This window comes from Meriones unguiculatus, chromosome 3, assembly GCF_030254825.1.
Source record: "Meriones unguiculatus strain TT.TT164.6M chromosome 3, Bangor_MerUng_6.1, whole genome shotgun sequence".
NCBI lineage: Eukaryota > Metazoa > Chordata > Mammalia > Rodentia > Muridae > Meriones > Meriones unguiculatus.
In genome coordinates, this window is record NC_083351.1 from 52,351,848 (window position 1) to 52,369,650 (window position 17,803).

Genomic DNA, 17,803 nt, shown 5'->3' on the forward strand with positions numbered 1-17,803 from the left:
CACACACACACACACACACACACACACACACACACCAATTTAAACACATAAAGCAGGGTCTCTCAGCATCATCTCTCACCTCCACTATCTGCCCTTGTTCCAAAATCTCCTGTCCAAATAACTGGTACCATACCTGTGTAACAGTGCAAGCCTGAACACAAGGTCTGAATCCATTTGGGATACTATGACCACGTGCAGCAGTCTAGTGTGATGGTTACTTTATATTATCAACGTGACTGGGTTTAGCATCACCTAGAAGATACACTGTCACAGCAGCATTCTCCCAAGGAGTGTGAGCTAAGACTGAATAAAAAGGGGGGATGGACGAAGTGAACTGAACACCATCATTCATCTCTCTCTGCTTTCTGACTATAATGGAATGTAACCAGCTGTTTGACATTCTTGCCACCGTGAGGTCCTGGCTAATAAGTGTTTGTTTACTTGTTTGTTTGTTTAATTTTTGTTTTTTTATTTTTATTTTTTGTCAACTTGTTCAGGCTAGAGTTATCTGGGAGGAGGAACCTCAGTTGAGAAATTGCCTCCATCAGATTGCCTATAGGGAAGTCTGTTGGGCATTTTCTTAGCTGATGTGGGAGAGCATTGAGGGCGGTGCTGATCCTGGCTGGTATAAGAAAGCAAACTGAGCAAGCCTTGGGGAGCGAGTCAGTCAGCAGAATTCATCCATAGCTTCTGCCACCAGCTTCCAGCCCCGACTTCTGTTCATATTATGCTGTAAGATAACATAAGCCCTTCCCTCCCTAGTTGCCTCAGGTCCTGGCCTTTAGCACAGCAATAGAAACCTACCATGTTGGGGGAAGTTCTCGAGTTCTAAGCCCCAATAGTCCCTTTCTTCTTTCAGTTGATCTTCTTAGGATAAAGAACTGCTATGACCACAGGCCCTACGTGTCACGATTCAACATGGTCACATGACACCAGGCTTCGGCCACTTCATTCTTCTCTTCCCATAAACCTCTGCCCTTCACTCATACTGACCTCTGTCACCCCAGGGAAATGTTTGTGACAACTCACTTGTCCCCACCAAGCCATGTTGCATAGAAAAATTACTAAATTAAGGTTGCCAGGATTACTATTATCCTCTCAGTGGTATCTGTTTATTCTATTATTTTGCTCTATAGTCCTTATATCCCATCCCATAAGTTATCTCTTAGAATACACTTCTATGAAATGTATCTATACTAGCTACTTGTCTTCTTGCTACACACAATCTCCGGTAAAACCATTTAATGAGTTTCTTTTGGTCCATAGTTCCAGTACAGCCTATCCTGGAAGGTGTCTTAGATAGGGTTTCTATTGTTGTGATAAAACACCATATCCAAAAGCAGCCTGGGGAGGAAAGGGTTTATTTAGCTTACACACCCTAGGTCACAGTCCATCACTAAAGCAAGGTTAGGGCAGGAACTTCAGGCAGAAACCTGAAGGCAGGAACTAAAGTAGAGACTGTGGTGGAGCACTGTTTATGGCTCGCTCTCGCTCTCCATGGCTTGTGGAGTCCGCTTTCTATACAACTCAGGACTACATGCTTAGGGACAGACCCACCCACATCAATCATTCATCAAGGAACTGTCCATAGGCTTGTCCACAGGCCAATCTTATGGAGACCTATTTCCCAATCATGTTTTCTCTTCTTGAATACCTCTAACCGTGGGTCAGCCTGACCAAGTGAACAGGACAGCAGGGACGGTACAGCAGCAGGAACATGAGCTAGCCCGTTACAGCACATCCACAGCCAGGAAGCAGAGGATGGATGCTGCTGTCTAACTTCATTTTTCCTTTTCATTCCGTCAAGACCCATGGAATAGAGTTGCTCATACCTGGGGTGGGTCTTTCCACCTTGATTAACCCAATCCAGAGAAGCCCTCATAGACATGCCTAGAGATTTTGTCCCGTGGTGGTTCTGTAACCCCTCAAACTGGCAGTTGAGATTAACCCTTATACTAACCTTCATCTTTTTCTCAACAATCTGCTACTGCTGACCTCTTTAAGCCGTTGTCACTATATTGTCCCAATTCTGGTATGGTGTCTTTGAGGTGTATCAAAGTCACTAGTTATTTTCTTTAAGAACACACACACACACACACCCCACACCACATACCTTACATTTTTTTCTGTTGAGAACTTAACTGTCAATCTGTAACTTCCTTTAAAGGTGATTCATACCCTGCTCTCCACTATGAAGATTTTTTTCATTGTCTTGAATTTTTTTCACTGTATCTAAGTAGGAATAATTTTTCATCGTTGTATTGTTTGGTTTATTTGATTCTTTGCTCAGTTTTGACAACTCTCAGCCAGTTCTTCAAGCATTACCACCCACCTCAACCTTTCTTTTGATTTGCCTTCTTAGTCTATGTAGCCATGGTTTCTTTTTGGAGGTGTGTGTTGTGGGGGTGTTGAGACAGGGTTCTTCTGCATGTAGTTGTGGCCGTCCTGGAACTCTCTTTGCAGCTATGGTTTCTAATTTACTTCCCCCCACCAGCCCCTTTCAGCTTTCTGTGATGTATTCTATATTATTCCCTTTGATCCAGACGATTATACATTCTCTCTTTTATGCTATACCTAAAAGGCTGTTAAATATGTCTATTAGTTTATACATTGTAACTACATCTTTGATAAATATTCTCTTTAGTTTTACTTCAGATACGTTTTGTCATCATAGTGTTCTATTTCTTGAAGGTTTTATATATGTGTGTGTGTGTGTGTGTATACTTTTTTGAATGAAGTCTATGTGGTTTTTTTCAAGTTCTAGTTATTCAGCAGTCAGAAGCCTTTTGTAGGTCTATTTATTGTCTTTTTCTGCCAGCTCCCATGCACAGGGTCTTATTTCTTGGTATTCTTGAACAGCACATTTTGTTCTTTGATTTTCTCAGTTATGGGTAAGAACTACTTAAGGTACAAAACAAATCTGTCTTACTCCAACAGGAATTTCCAAGAGCTCAGGAGGGCTAGAACACAGGAGCACCTCACGTCAACAGCTTGGGATTGTTTTAGACAGAAGAGATTGATGCAAGCAGGAGTCCATAGCCACATTTTCTGGGCACATGCCCATCACTGCTTTCACTCTTCACCCCCATCCCCACCAGGCTTTTCTGCTCTTCCGTAACTTAACTGTGCAGGCAGACCTGTGGGAAGATGAGCAGAGGAATCTTTTGCTGTCACGCTCTCACTGAAGTCATCAGGCCCCCTGGGGACTTGGAGTTAATGAGGACAGCTTCTGTAGTCAATCTTTACCTTGGGTAAGTCCCTGACTTGTGGACATGTCCTTTTTGCTTCCAGAACCTACCAAGACAGAAGCTGTTTCTGCTTTCAATTCTTTCAGTGGCAAATGCATCCAGCTATCCACTCCCACTGAGAACAGCTTTGATTATTTTATACATGTCTCCTGGGTGTTCATCTTCTTCGCTTGAGGTTCTCATTCATTTATTTATTTGTTTAATCACCCGACTCCCTCACTACCCTCATTCTCTGTAACAGTATCAAGTGTAGTTCTAGAATCAACTCTTAGCATACTACAAATATTAATTTTCCTAAAAGCCCATGGCATGGACATTATTTTTGTTATAGATACAAAAGCTGAGGGATGAAGAACTTACTACTTTTTAAGTTATATATTTGGTCTGTACCTATACAGAATTATATCTATATATCACACAGCTGGTTGGTGTCAGAGCTGGCATGTGACCCCAGGAAGACTGCTTCAGAGTGCTGGCACACAGCTCACCACTCTGCTGTGTGTCACTGATGAGCCATTGTACCTGGCAAGGTACCTGCAATAATATCCATAGTATTGTTGAATGAGTAATCACAGAAGATACAGCCTCTCTGGTTATAAAATGATTGATATGGAAGAAAGCACAGCAATAAAGCAGCACTGAAATGCACCTTTCAACTCGTATTCCCATGTGACAACAGACGGATTTCTCTTTAATTCTGAGTGTGGCTGGTACAGCACATCTAGTTTTTTTTTTTTTTTTTTGGTTGTTTGTTTTTGTTGCTAGAACACTGGAAGAAAACTATCATGTTGAAATAACATCAGAGAGAAATGGTTTAGGTGGTAAAATATGGGGACATTACATTAGAGAGCTGTTGCTGAAGCTTTGCCAGGAACTGAACTTATGAAATTCAGAGCAGGGCATTCTGAAGCAAGGCTTGCAATAAGACATCAGAGCTAGCTTAGGTAAATGAAGAGAATTCACCTTTATTGTGTGTCAGGAAACCATTGATGTAGGCGGAAGTCATGTGCCGTCCCGTAAGGCAAGGTTTCTCCTTCTGGTCACCTGATTCCAGATCAGGGCTAGGGCCTGGCTCCTTGCAAAGGTGACCTGCTTGCCACTGTTGGTCATGTCCCTCTGCACAGTGTCAGTTCCGTTATGCTCTGTCTACCATGCTGTGTTTTCTCTTTTGTGGTTGGTAGATGTGCCAGCACCATGAGTCACACGCACACAGCAGAGGTGGCTAGCTGATGGAAAAAGTAACCTCATGCATGATGATCTTTTGGCTTCTTCACCTTTCTCAAGGCCATTGTCACATGTATGGGACAGCAATCCACAAGGAATCACTGCTTTCCTTTCCTCTGGCTGCCAGGGAGGTTAGTGATGTTTAGGGTGCTCATGTGTCCCCAGGGCAAACACAGGGGCATCTCTTTTGCATACTTTCACTTAGAGAGCATTCAGGCTTGTGAACACAGAGGCAATTTGATTTACATAGCAAAGAGAAGTGCCTTAGTTGCAACTGTAAAGCCTTTCTAATAACAGTAAACCAAACCTCACTACAGGCTTTTCACTTTTAGTGGCCAGAGCCTCTCTGACAGATGAGCACCCTCAGTCACAGCTTCATCTTGAAAGTTGAGGCAATTTCCTCAAGGTCACCAGGCTTAGAGGTGGAGCGATTTTGATCAAGCTTCAGTTAGTTTGTGCCTAGCACAGTGTTTTCCCCATAGGCCTACTTAAGTCTTGACTTGTGTTTAGTTAATCATTAGACCAATAAACTTCTGTTGTTATCAAGGCTCTTCCATCCGAAGAGTTAGCCACACGTCAACAGTTCTGATCAGTTCACGGTCTTCACTGTCTTCTAACTTTCCCTTTCAAATACAGGTGGTTGCTTTAGTGGTGATGACCTCAGGGGTCATTGAACGCTCCAAACAGAGTGCAGATTCTTGCACAAAACACTTGATGGTTGGGTTGGAAGCTAGCTGAGTGGCTTTGAGAAAATTATTTGGCACTGTTTTCCTTATATATAAAGTGGGGATACTTGTATTCCTTTCTTTGGGCAGTAGCCAGTATTAAAGTAGACAATATGCATATTCGTTCCCTAGCATTGTGTCCCTAAAGTAGATGCTCAGTGAACGCTTGGTTTTTTCCTATGACTAATTTCTTTTATTGGCTGAAATTTGTGTAAGCAAACTCTATCAATTAGGCAGTGAACAAATCAACCAACCAACCAACCAACCAACCAACCAACCAACTGACCGACCCATCTTTTAATTCCAAAGTCTTTTTGAAAGTAACATCAGAGTCTTACAAAGTACTGTCAATATCGTTGGCCTTGGCCAGTTCCTGTTCCCCCAACAACATCATTTACTTCGGAATATGTAATTTAGGACAATTCACTCTGAATCATGCTGCTTTCAGGAGTATCTTAAATGACTAAATCCAATCAGGCAGACATTTTCTGTATATGATTCAGGAAGGCTCTTTATCTCTAAGCACCAAAATTGCATTACCTAGTTAAGGGAGGAAGTGTGCTGGGGTAAGCCTGAGAGCATGGGCACATGAAAGGATCATCAAATGGCAAGGACAGATCCTCAGAGGGAAGGTCGCTGCCACGCTGTAGTTCTGGGGTCTGCACCGATAACCTGCATCCCAGAGTCACACTGGAGAAGGAAGAGGCCCATGAAGTAACATCTTTGATATCTCAGCCAGCATGGCTTGCTTTTGTTTTTATTGTTATTAAAACCATGTGCGTGTATACATTGAAGAGCTATATGTTATTAAGGTGCTTTTAGAAAATCACAGAGGTTCCCTGGGACTAGAGAGATAGCTCAGGGGCTAAGAACACATACTGTTCTTGAAGAAGAGCCAAGTTCGACTCCCAGCCCCTACTCTGGGTCTCTCACAGCTACCTGCAGGAAGCATATAACCTCACACAGACATATAAGTAGTTAAAAGAATAATTAAAAAAGCCTTTACAAAGGAAAACTACAGGGTCTCTTGACCTAGTCCTTCCTGTAATTATCTCCCACACTGTTTCTAATAATTTTGACTTTATTTTGGTATTTGCACCTTTCCATGCCTCTACACACTGTGGTGGTGAGCTTTCTTTTGACTTACTAAACATTAGACTGTCCTAGCATGATAATCAAAAACTTAGTTCACTTATGCCTCTGTGATTCTCTTTCCCTTCCTTCATATTCCTTCCTGAAGACATATCCCAGGTTTGGAATTATCTATTAAATGTTTATATTGGGGCAATGCAGGTATTACTTAGGTTAGGCATGTAAATCTATAGATATACATTTACTGTCTTAGTTTCTTTTCATGAAATTTCTGATTTTTTAAAAAATAAAAAATTCCATTTGTTTACCTTGTCCCTTTCTGTCCTTTCAGTAGCTTCTCAGTGTGTGTTGTGGTTTGAGCCTGACTGTTGTCCTCAGGCTTATGTGTTTGAATAGCTGCTCCCAAGCTAGTGCTCTGAGTTGCAAGTTTGTGGTAGGTGAGGTTGGGCACTGGGGATGGGCCTGGGAGATGACATAGCCTCATACCCCTGCAGCCCTGTACTTAGCAGTTTCATCCACCTCCCCTTTCTACCGCAGACTGTCTCCCACTAAACTGTGAGCCCAAATCCCTCCTCACCTAAGTTGTTTTTATCGGCTGCTTTGTCACAGTGGTGAGAAAAGTAACCAACACAGTGTGCTTGTTTATCGGCGCAATCACTTCAACTCTGTGTAGGAGAGCCACTCTTGGGGACCTCCATGTTCCTTCACTCAGGGATGACCTCTTCCTGGCTGCCCACACATACCATCCCTGGGGGTGCCTTGAGTTGTACTCCTGCGTTTCCTGGATTGGTACATCCTTCCTTCTTGGGGTGATTTTGTTGCTTTGAGGGAAGGAATCAACAGGTGGAGTGGCCTGTCACGAGTCAAGGCAACAAAGATGGCTTCAGTGTCTGTTCCATGCTGACATGGCTCCAGTAGTATTGCTTACCATTCATGCCCAGCATCAGCTACCCTCCTGCAAGAGGAAGCAGTACTGGGTAAGGGAGTTGCAGGCAGAAGATCTTCTGTAGACCCCGATGGAAGATCCCGGCCCTCCGCCTAGGGCAGCTGCTCCACCAGATCCACACCATCCATTCAGAATTTCTTCAGAGACAAGAAGCATGTTGCTGTCTCATCCAGTCAATTGAGATTTAAATTTTCTGCCTCTTGTAGCTAATCAGTAGGAAAAGAGAAATACAGAAAGGCATGAAGCTCCATGGCTCATTTCCATGAATAAAGCTTGATAACATTTTTCCTCCCTATCCTGAGAAATAAACTCAGGACTTCCTGCATGTTAGGCAAGTGTTCTTTCACTGAGCTGTACCCTCAGCTCTGCTATAAAATTTAACATAAAATAGGTAAAAAGCTGGATACATAATTCTCTAGATCACCATTCTGAAAAATACATCACTATTACAGGGTAAAACATTTCCTAGGGCAGTAAGAATGGCTTAGTTCTTAGAAATCTATTTACCATGTGGCTGTGTAAACCGCTGATGGAGCAAAAGGGAGCTCAGGAGATTACAGAAAAGGACATTTCAGGAAACACCACTGAAGCATGAGTTTTTTTTTTAATCATTTTATTATTATTAATTACACTTTATTCATTTTGTATCCCCCCATAAGCCCCTTTCTTCTCCCCTTCCAGTCCCACCCTTCCTCCCCTTTCTGCATGCATGCCCCTCCCCAAGTCCACTGATAGGGGAGGTCTTCCTCTCCTTTCTGATCTTATACTATCAGTTCTCATCAGGAGTGGCTGCATTGTCATCTTCTGTGGCCTGGTAAGGCTGCTCCCCGCTCAGGGGAAGGTGATCAAAGAGCAGGCCAATCAGATTATGTCAGAGGCAGTCCCTCTTCCCATTACTATGTAACCCACTTGGACACTGAACTGCCATGGGTTACATCTGTGCAGGGGTTCTAGGTTATCTCTATGAATAGTCTTTGGTTGGAGTATGAGTCTCTGCGAAGTTCCCTGTGTTCAAATTTTCTTGTTCTGTTGCTCTCCTTGTGGAATTCCTGTCCTCTCCAGCTCTTACTATTTCCCACTTTTTACATAAAATTCCATTCACTCTGCCCATCAGTCAGTTGGCCATCAGGCTCAGCATTTGCTTTGACAGTCTGCACGGCAGAGGCTTTCAGAGGCCCTCTGTGGCAGGTTCCGAGGTTGTTTCCTGTTTTTTTTTTCTTCTGATGTCCATCCTCTTTGCCTTTCAGGATGGGGATTGAACATTTTAGTTAGGGTCCTCTCTTTTGCTTAGTTTGTTTAGATGTACAGATTTTAGTGGGTTTATTCTATGTTGTATGTTTATATAAGTGAGTATATACCGTATGTGTCTTTTTGCTTCTGGGACAACTCACTCAGGATGGTCCTTTCCAGGTCCCACCATTTACCTGCAAATTTCATGATTTCCTTATTTTTCATTGCTAAGTAATGCTCCATTGTATAGATGTACCACAATTTCTGCATCCATTCTTCAGTTGAGGGGCATCTGGCTGTTTCCAGCTTCTGGCTATTACAAATAAAGCTGCTACAAACATGGTAAGCAAATGTCCTTTTTGTGTACTTGAGCCTCTTTTGGATATATGCCTAGGTGTGGTATGGCTGGATCTTGAGGAAGTGCTATTCCTAGTTGTCTGAGAAAGTGCCAGATTGATTTCCAGAATGCTTGTACAAGTTTACATTCCCACCAGCAGTGGAGAAGGGTTCCCCTTTCTCCACAACCTCTCCAGCATGTGTTGTCACTTGAGTTTTTGATCTTGGCCATTCTGATGGGTGTAAGGTGAAATCTCAGGGTTGTTTTGATTTTCATTTCCCTAATGGCTAATGAGATTGAGCATTTCTTTAAATGCTTCTCTGCCATTGATATTCCTCTACAGAGAGTTCTCTGTTTAGCTCTGTTCCCCATTTTTTAAGTGGATTAGTTGGTTTGCTGCTTTTCAGCTTCTTTAGTTCTTTATATATACTGGATATGAGTCCTCTATCAGATAAAGGGTTGGTGAAGATTCTTTCCCAATCTGTAGGCAGTTGCTTTGTTTTGATGACAGTGTCCTTTGCTTTACAGAAGCTTTTCAGTTTCATGAGGTCCCATTTATTGATTGTTGTTCTTAGAGCCTGTGCTGTTGATGTTCTGTTCAGGAAGTTCTCTCCTGTACCAATGAGTTCTAGGGTATTCCCCACCTTTTTTCTAGCTGATTTAATGTGTCTGGTTTTATGTTGAAGTCTTTGATCCACTTGGACTTCAGTTTTGTGCAGGGTGATAAGTATGGATCTATTTTCATTTTTCTACATGTAGACATCCAGTTAGACCAGCACCATTTGTTGAAGATGCTATCTTTTTTCCATTGTATGGTTTTGGCATCTTTGTCAAAAATCAGGTGTCCATAAGTGTGTGGGTTTATTTCTGGGTCTTTTGTTCGGTTCCATTGATCCACCATTCTGTTTCTATGCCAGTACCATGCAGTTTTTATAACTGTTGCTCTATAGTACAGCTTGAGATCAGGGATGGAGATACCTCCAGAAGATCTTTTATTGTAGAGTATTGTTTTAGCAATTCTGGGTTTCTTGTTATTCCATACAAAGTTGAGAATTTTTCTTTCCAGGTCTATAAAGAATTGTGTTGGCAATTTGATGGGAATTGCATTAAATCTGTAGATTGCTTTTGGTAAGATGGCCATTTTAACATTTTACTATGTTAATCCTGCCAAGCCATGAGCATGGGAGATCTTTCCATCTTCTCATATCTTCTTCTAATTCTTTCTTCAGAGACTTGAAATTTTTTTCATACAAGTCTTTGACTTGCTTGGTTAGGGTTACACCAAGGTACTCCCTTGTATCTTGTCTGATCACCATGGAATAAAGCTGGACCTCAACAATAACAGAAACAACAAAAAGCCTACACACACATGGAAACTGAACAACTTGTTACTAAATGACAGCTGGGTCAGGGAAGAAATAAAGAAAGAAATTAAAGTCTTCCTAGAAATCAATGAAAATGAAGACACAACATACCTAAACTTGTGGGACACAATGAAAGCAGTGCTAAGAGGAAAGTTCATAGCACTAAGTGCCTTCAAGAAGAAATTCGAGACAGCTCATTCAAACAACTTAATGGCTCACTTAAAAACCCTAGAAAAAGAAGAAGCAGACACACCAAGAAGGAGTAGACGGCTGAAAATAATCAAACTCAGAGCTGAAATCAATCAATTAGAAACAAATAAAACAATTCAAAGAATCAATGAAACCAAGAGCTGGTTCTTTGAGAAAATCAACAAGATCGACAAACCCTTAGCCAAGCTAACTAAAAGGCAGAGAGACACCACCCAAATCAATAAAATCAGAAATGAAAAGGGGGACATAACTACAGACACTGAGGAAATCCAAACAATCATTAGGACTTACTTCAAAAGTCTATATGCCACAAAATTTGAAAATCTAAATGAAATGGACAATTTTCTTGATCGATTTGACTTACCAAAGCTGAATCAGGACCAGGTAAATCAATTAAATAGTCCTATATCCCCCAAAGAAATAGAAGTGGTCATCAAAAGTCTCCCATCCAAAAAAAGCCCAGGACCAGATGGCTTCAGCGCAGAATTCTACCAGACCTTCAAAGAAGAGCTAACACCAATTCTCTTCAAACTATTCCACAAAATAGAAACAGAAGGAACATTACCAAACTCATTCTATGAAGCCATAGTCACCTTGGTACCTAAACCTCACAAAGACTCAACAAAGAAAGAGAATTTCAGGCCAATCTCTCTTATGAACATTGATGCAAAAATACTTAACAAAATACTTGCAAACCGAATCCAAGAACACATCAAAGATATTATCCACTATGACCAAGTAGGCTTCATCCCAGGTATGCAGGGGTGGTTCAATATATGGAAATCCATCACTGTGATCCACCATATTAACAAACTGAAAGAAAAAAACCTACACGATAATCTCCCTAGATGCTGAAAAAGCATTTGACTAAATCCAACATCCATTCATGTTTAAAGTATTGGAGAGATCAGGGATACAAGGCATATATCTAAACATAGTAAAGGCAATATACAGCAATCCTATAGCCAACATCAAACTGAATGGAGAGAAACTTAAAGCAATCCCACTGAAATCAGGGACAAGATAAGGCTGCCCACTCTCTCCATATCTCTTCAACATAGTGATGGAAGTCTTTGCTAGAGCAATAAGACAGTTGAAGGAGATCAAGAGGATAGATTGGAAAGGAAGAAGTCAAATTATCACTATTTGCAGATGATATAATAGTATACATGAGTGACCCCAAAAACTCTACCAGGGAACTCCTACAGCTGATAAACACCTTCAGCAAAGTGGCCGGATACAAAATTAACTCAAAAATAATCAGTAGCACTCCTGTATACAAAAGACAAAAGGGCTGAGAAAGAAATTAGGGAAACAACACCCTTCACAATAGCCACAAATGACATAAAGTACCTTGGTGAAGCATGAGTTTTAAGAAATGCTCTCGTAGGGTCAAGAAGGGAGATTCTGTGATAGAATGTGCCTGGGGAAGAGCAGTATCTCCTTCGTTGGGGAGCAGAATCTCCAGAGAAGCGTGGTAAAAACAGTGTAACAATCTGTTCCTTTACCAGCATAGCTGGTATTCATGGTTTTAGTTTTCTAGATGACACCAATGCACATCAAATTTGAGGACCAGTTGTGTAAAAATTACATCTATCACATTACATGTAGACATTTTAAATATGTTCACTTTAAAGTCAGAAGCAAGATGTGACTGCTGTCATTGCTGGAGGTCCATGTCTCTGGAGAAGTCGGAAATGTGAAGGAAGAAGAAGAGGAGGAGGAAGAAGAAGAGGAGGAGGAGGAAAAAGAATAAGAATAAGAATAAGAAGAAGAAGAAGAAGAAGAAGAAGGAGGAGGAGGAGGAGGAGGAGGAGGAGAAGGAGAAGGAGAAGGAGAAGGAGAAGGAGAAGGAGAAGGAGAAGGAGAAGGAGAAGGAGAAGGAGAAGGAGAAGGAAGGAGAAGGAGAAGGAGAAGGAGAAGGAAGGAAAAGGAGAAGGAGAAGGAGAAGGAGAAGGAGAAGGAGAAGGAGAAGGAGGAGAAGAAAATATGAGACTTGGGAAGAAAGGGACAAAGTTGCCTAAATGGGTATTCCATTTAATGATGCAGAAATCTAAGGTGATATTTAGACAAAACTATGAAAATCAATGAGATTATTTTGCAGATTGTTAGAAATCGGATACATAGATAAAGATATTCAGCAGTAGTCCCAACATCAGATAATCTATTAGAAATATAGTAAGATTTGGTGCTTCATACTTCAGCGCTTGGGAGCCTGACGCAAGGGTATTGCTGTGAGTTCAAAGCCAGTTGGTGCTATAGAATAAGAACCTATCTCAAAAACTAATGAGAGTCAGTGATGAGAACTAGGGGTGAGAATTAGAAATAAGAAACACCTTCTTTATGACTATAGTTTCATCCCCTCCCATTTCTCGATCAGATTTTTTGTTTGTTTTTGAAGTTTAGTTTTTTTTTTTTTTAGTTATTTGTATATTTGAGATGTTAATTCTCTGTCAAACATCTATCTAGCAAGGATTTGTTTTTTCCTGTTGTGTAAGCTGTATTCATTCTGGTGAGTTTCCTTGGTTGCACAGAAACTTTAACTTTATGAGGTCTCATTTGTTGGTTGTTTGCCTTACTTCCTATGTAACCAGGGGCCCCTTTAGAAAACCTGTGCCTCTCTATCTTGTAGCACACTTCCTGTAGTGTACTTCCTGTTGCATACTTCCTATAGCACACTTTCTGTAGTGCACTTCTTACTGCATACTTCCTGTAGCACACTTCCGACTCTTCCTTCAGTACTTTTGGGATTTGTTCTGAGCTCCTTGAGCCATTGGGAGTGGAATTTGTGTAAGATCTATTTCATTCTTGTACATGTTGATTTCCAGCTTTCTCAGCACCATTTGTTGAAGACTCTGTCATTTCTCCAGTGTGGTTTAGCCTTGTCAAAAAAAACTTTGGCTGAGATTGCTTGAGTTTATAGATGTATCCTCCATTCTGCTCCATTGATCTGTTTTATTTGTGCCAATACTATGCTGTTTTATTGCTATGGCTTCCTAGCACAGCTTGAAACCAGGCATGGTAATGCACCCAGCAGTATTTTTCTCTTGCTCAAGATTGCTTTGGTTGTCTACAGAACACACATGACTGAGAAATAGATAACTTGGAATTCATAAATGACTCAAAACAAACCGGGAGAGGTGAGACAAGTTCAAGAGACATGGTAAAACTTAATAACCAACTTCACAGAGGAGACAAATGGCCACTAACCCAAAAGAATAGCTCAGTGACAGTGGGAATCAAGGAAGTAAGTTAAACAAAATCATAGTATTTTTATTTCAGCAGATAAAAATATTTAGCTTTGACAATGCCAAGTGCTGATAAGGACATGAAGTGTCGGTTCTCCCAAGCACGGCTGGGGAGAGCATGGCTTGGTGTCACTACTGGGGAGCACGCCAGTCAAGTTGGTCATTATCTTCCTTCAAGATTTAGCTGTCCACTTAAAGCAGGTGTAGAATTTAGTAAGGACATGTTGGGCATCAACAGAAGAAGAGAAATAACCCGTATCTAGTTCTGGCATTAGAAATGTCAAATTACTTAACATGGCATTTTGCAACAGTTAAAGTGGATAGACTATATCCATGTGTCATATTTCACATATGTGAATGAGAGAAGATGGGGTGTAGGCTAGCATAATCACCATGCTACTTGCATAAGCCGTGCACCTGAACATGGAAAATAAGGTATAAGATGTGTCAAACAATGCTGGAGGCTGAGAAAAATGGAGCCAAGGACTTTAATTTACTTAGAATTTTTAAAATAGCTTCATGAGGTACAAACGGAGTGGGTGGAGAGCTGAGCCACAGAGAGAAGGCAGCTCATCAGGAGCCTTGGCGGTGTGACTAGCTACTCGTGATTGGCTACTGTGTGACTGGCTACTCGTGGCAGAAGGGATTTGTTACAGGACATTAGGTGCCTTGCTGAATCTTGAAGCTAATTTAGGACTGTTGACAGATAGAATTCAAAGGCAGAGTGGGTGTGGTTGCCTGAATGGAAGTAGAGAACACTGCAGCCTCTCATGTACACTTGTGTGGTATCATAGGAGGATGGGCAGAGGAGCCTGGGAGGAGGGGGACTGAGGTGCGTGAGGGTGTGCGGCAGTGCTCCACACCTGTTCCCGTGTCGTCTGCCTTCAGTGACAATTCTGTGAAGTGGGTTAAACAGGTAAGCAGGCAGGCATTCATTTTCATGTTTCAAAAGAGAGAACACCCGAAACTCAAAAATGTTAAAAAGCCTTGACCCTGGGCCAAGCCAGGTCGCATGGCTCTAAATCCAATGCTCCTGCAGGAATATCATATGGTCATCCAATAGAAAGATGATATATCCCTCTGCACAAGACAGATGTATATGTCCAGATTCTTCTCTTTCCCCCAACCCTTTCCTCTCATTGCACGCAAATGGAAATTGTATTTGGGAGAGAAATACACGCCATTAAGCCTGAGGTTCCTACTGTATCTTAGGTCTCATGCTGTGTAGGATCAGTGACAATCCCTGCCTTCACGAAGCCGACAGTTTAAATAGCGTTGCACTGGAGTCCTGAGTAGAGTTGTTGAGTTGGGATGTTTGGAGTCCTGAGTAACTCAAGGAGTTTCAGATGATGCTATGCATCCCCTGAGACTGTTATAGTCTGCACAATGCTGTACAGCCACTGTCCCCTCATCAGGGAATTCTCTTTTCCTCCATTATCCAGATACTTGATAATAAGTAATAATAAGTAAAACAGGCCCATTCCTCACTCAAGAGGAATTTCTCTTGTAATGAAATTGCCTTGAGGACCAGTTAAAAAATTAAATTTGCAGAAGCCATACCTGAGCCATGCTTAATACTTTGACTTATTAACAAGTCCTAGGTATCAAGACTCAGCTATACCACTCTTGGGCATATACCCAAAGGGCACTCCCTCCTACCACAAGGACACTTGCTCAACTATGATCATTGTGGCTTCATGCATAATAGCCAGAGACTGGAAACAATATAGATGTTCTTTAACTGAAGAATGGAAAATGAAAATGTGGTATATTTGCACAACGAAGAGTTACTTAGTTCTTTAAAAATTACATCATAAAATCTGCAGAAAAATAGATAAAAGTAGGGAAAAAATCATCCTGAGTGAGGTAACCCATGCCCAGAAAGATAAATATGCTATGTGTCATTTATCTATCCCTTATAAGTAGATATTAACCATTAAGTAAATGATGACCTAGGTACAATCCTAAGACCCAGAGATGTTAGGTAAAGAGTAGGGCTCCATAGGGGATGATGCATGGATCTCCTAGGGAAGGGGAAATAGAAGAGATTTCATGGGTGGACTGGGAATGGGAGGGGATGGGAGTGGGAGGAACCAGGTACTGGAGAAAGATGGAGGGAGAGTATGGGGGAGAGACAAATGGAATTGGGGGAGCACTTGGAGAACAGTGTGGAAACTTCCTGGAAACTATGAGGGTGATCCTAATGAGGACTCCTAGTAATGGGGACATGGAGTCTGAACTGGCCATCTCTTGTAGCCAGGTGAGGCTTCCAGTGGCAGGACTGGGTTGCATTCAATTGAGTTGTTGGCCAAGGAGGTCCTGTGGAGATCCCTTCACAACCCAGGCTGATGCTAGGACAGAGGGTTGCTCTCCTCAAACTGACAGCAAGGCCTCATTGTCAAGGGTATCCACATAGCTCATTGAACTTGGAGGGGTCAATCTGGTGCTTTCATGGAGACTTCACCCCTACATTTTAGCCTCTTTGGTGTGGGAAGGTACTCTTCAGGCTATGGAAAGAGGAACATGGACACCAACCCAGCCACAAAACCTTTAACTACAATCTGTTCTGCCTGCAAGATGTGCTGGGACAGACGATGGTGGCCAACCAAAGTCTGATTTAATTTGAGGCCTACTCCACAGGAGTCCATGACTGATCTTGCTTGGGTGGCCAAGAGCAGGAGGCTGGATAGTCCAGAGATCTAGGATAGGAGCAAACAAAACTGGTCTAAAAAGAAAAAAAGAAGAAAAAAAAAGTCAGTTAAACAATTCTTAATGATATTCTGCTCTACTCACAGATCAACTTCTTGCCCAGTTGTCATCAGAGAGGCTTCCAATGGCAGCGTATGGGAGAGGGTGCAGAGACCCACGGCCAGACATTAAGAGAAGAGGAAGTCTAAATTGGAGGTCTCCATCAGATCCCTCCCCCCAGAGTACGGGGAATACCATGGAAAAGGGGGGGGGGATTGTAGGAGTCAGAGGGGATAGAGGAGTCAAGGAGAACATGGCCCACTGAATCAACTAAGCAGAGAACACATGGGTTCACAAGACTGAAGTGGCAAAGGCCTGAAGGAGTCTGCACCAGGTCCTTTGCATATAGGCTGTGGCCGTTAGCTTAGTGTTTTTGTGAGACTCCTATCAGTGGGAGTGGTGTGTCTCTGACTTGTTTACCTGCTCTTGGAACTCTCTTCCTCCTGTTGGGTCACCTGTCCAGTTATGAGGGCTTTGGCCTTATGGTATTTTACTTTGTTTTGTTTGGTTGTTTGTCTCTCAGAGGCCTGCTTTTTTCTGAAGGGGGATGGAAGGCTAGATCCAAAGGAGACAGGAGGTATGTTGGGGGGAAGTGGAAGGACAGAGCGAGGGGAAACGTGGTCAGAATGTATTGTATGTGAGAATAATCTGTTTTCAACAACAACACATCAAAGAAATGAGAAAAAAAGGAAAAAAAATCAAGTTTATAGAGCCCCAAACTTGAGTCATACCCAAAACTTTGCCTTGTTAAAAAGTCAAGGTCTTGATGTCCCAGCAATTTTTCTTTGTGAACTACTGTGTGTTAACATTCCTGTTGATCTCATTGCCCTCATCAGCAAGTTGTTCAGCCAAGTGCATGAAAGACCATCTTGGCCAGTGTGATTGGACATCTGATGGAGACTGTTAGAAAGCGTCCTATTGTGGATGTAAACATGTTTTTTTGTTTTGATCCCATGTGTGGAATATAGGACTGATTCAGATTGTCGACAGCAGCAAACTATTTGCCTCATGTGGGCTCTGAGAGGAGCTCTTTGCCAGCTTCAGATAGTTTAAATCTGAGGACTGGGAGAGGGAATAAAAGCTAGAGCACGGGGAGTATTGAGGGAGCTCTGAGAAGGAAGGCTGCTGGTGCTCCCCACTGCTGCTCCTGGGTGCTGTTGATGCAATTTGATGAGAAGAAGTTGGTGATATCCTGAACTGAAGATTGGACTTACTGCAAGGAACCTGACAACCCTAACCAGCAGGAAGTAACCTAAGAGAACAATGCCCCTCTCCCCATTAACCTTCTTTCTCTCCTACCCAGTACTGGGGTGTTGAAAGGGATTGGGGTGAAGAAGGGAGGAAGAGGATTAAGAAACCAAAATAAAACAGCTTTTAAAAGGGCACAACAGGATTCCTTGCAGTTAGCTGGGACAAAGCAGACACCGGAGT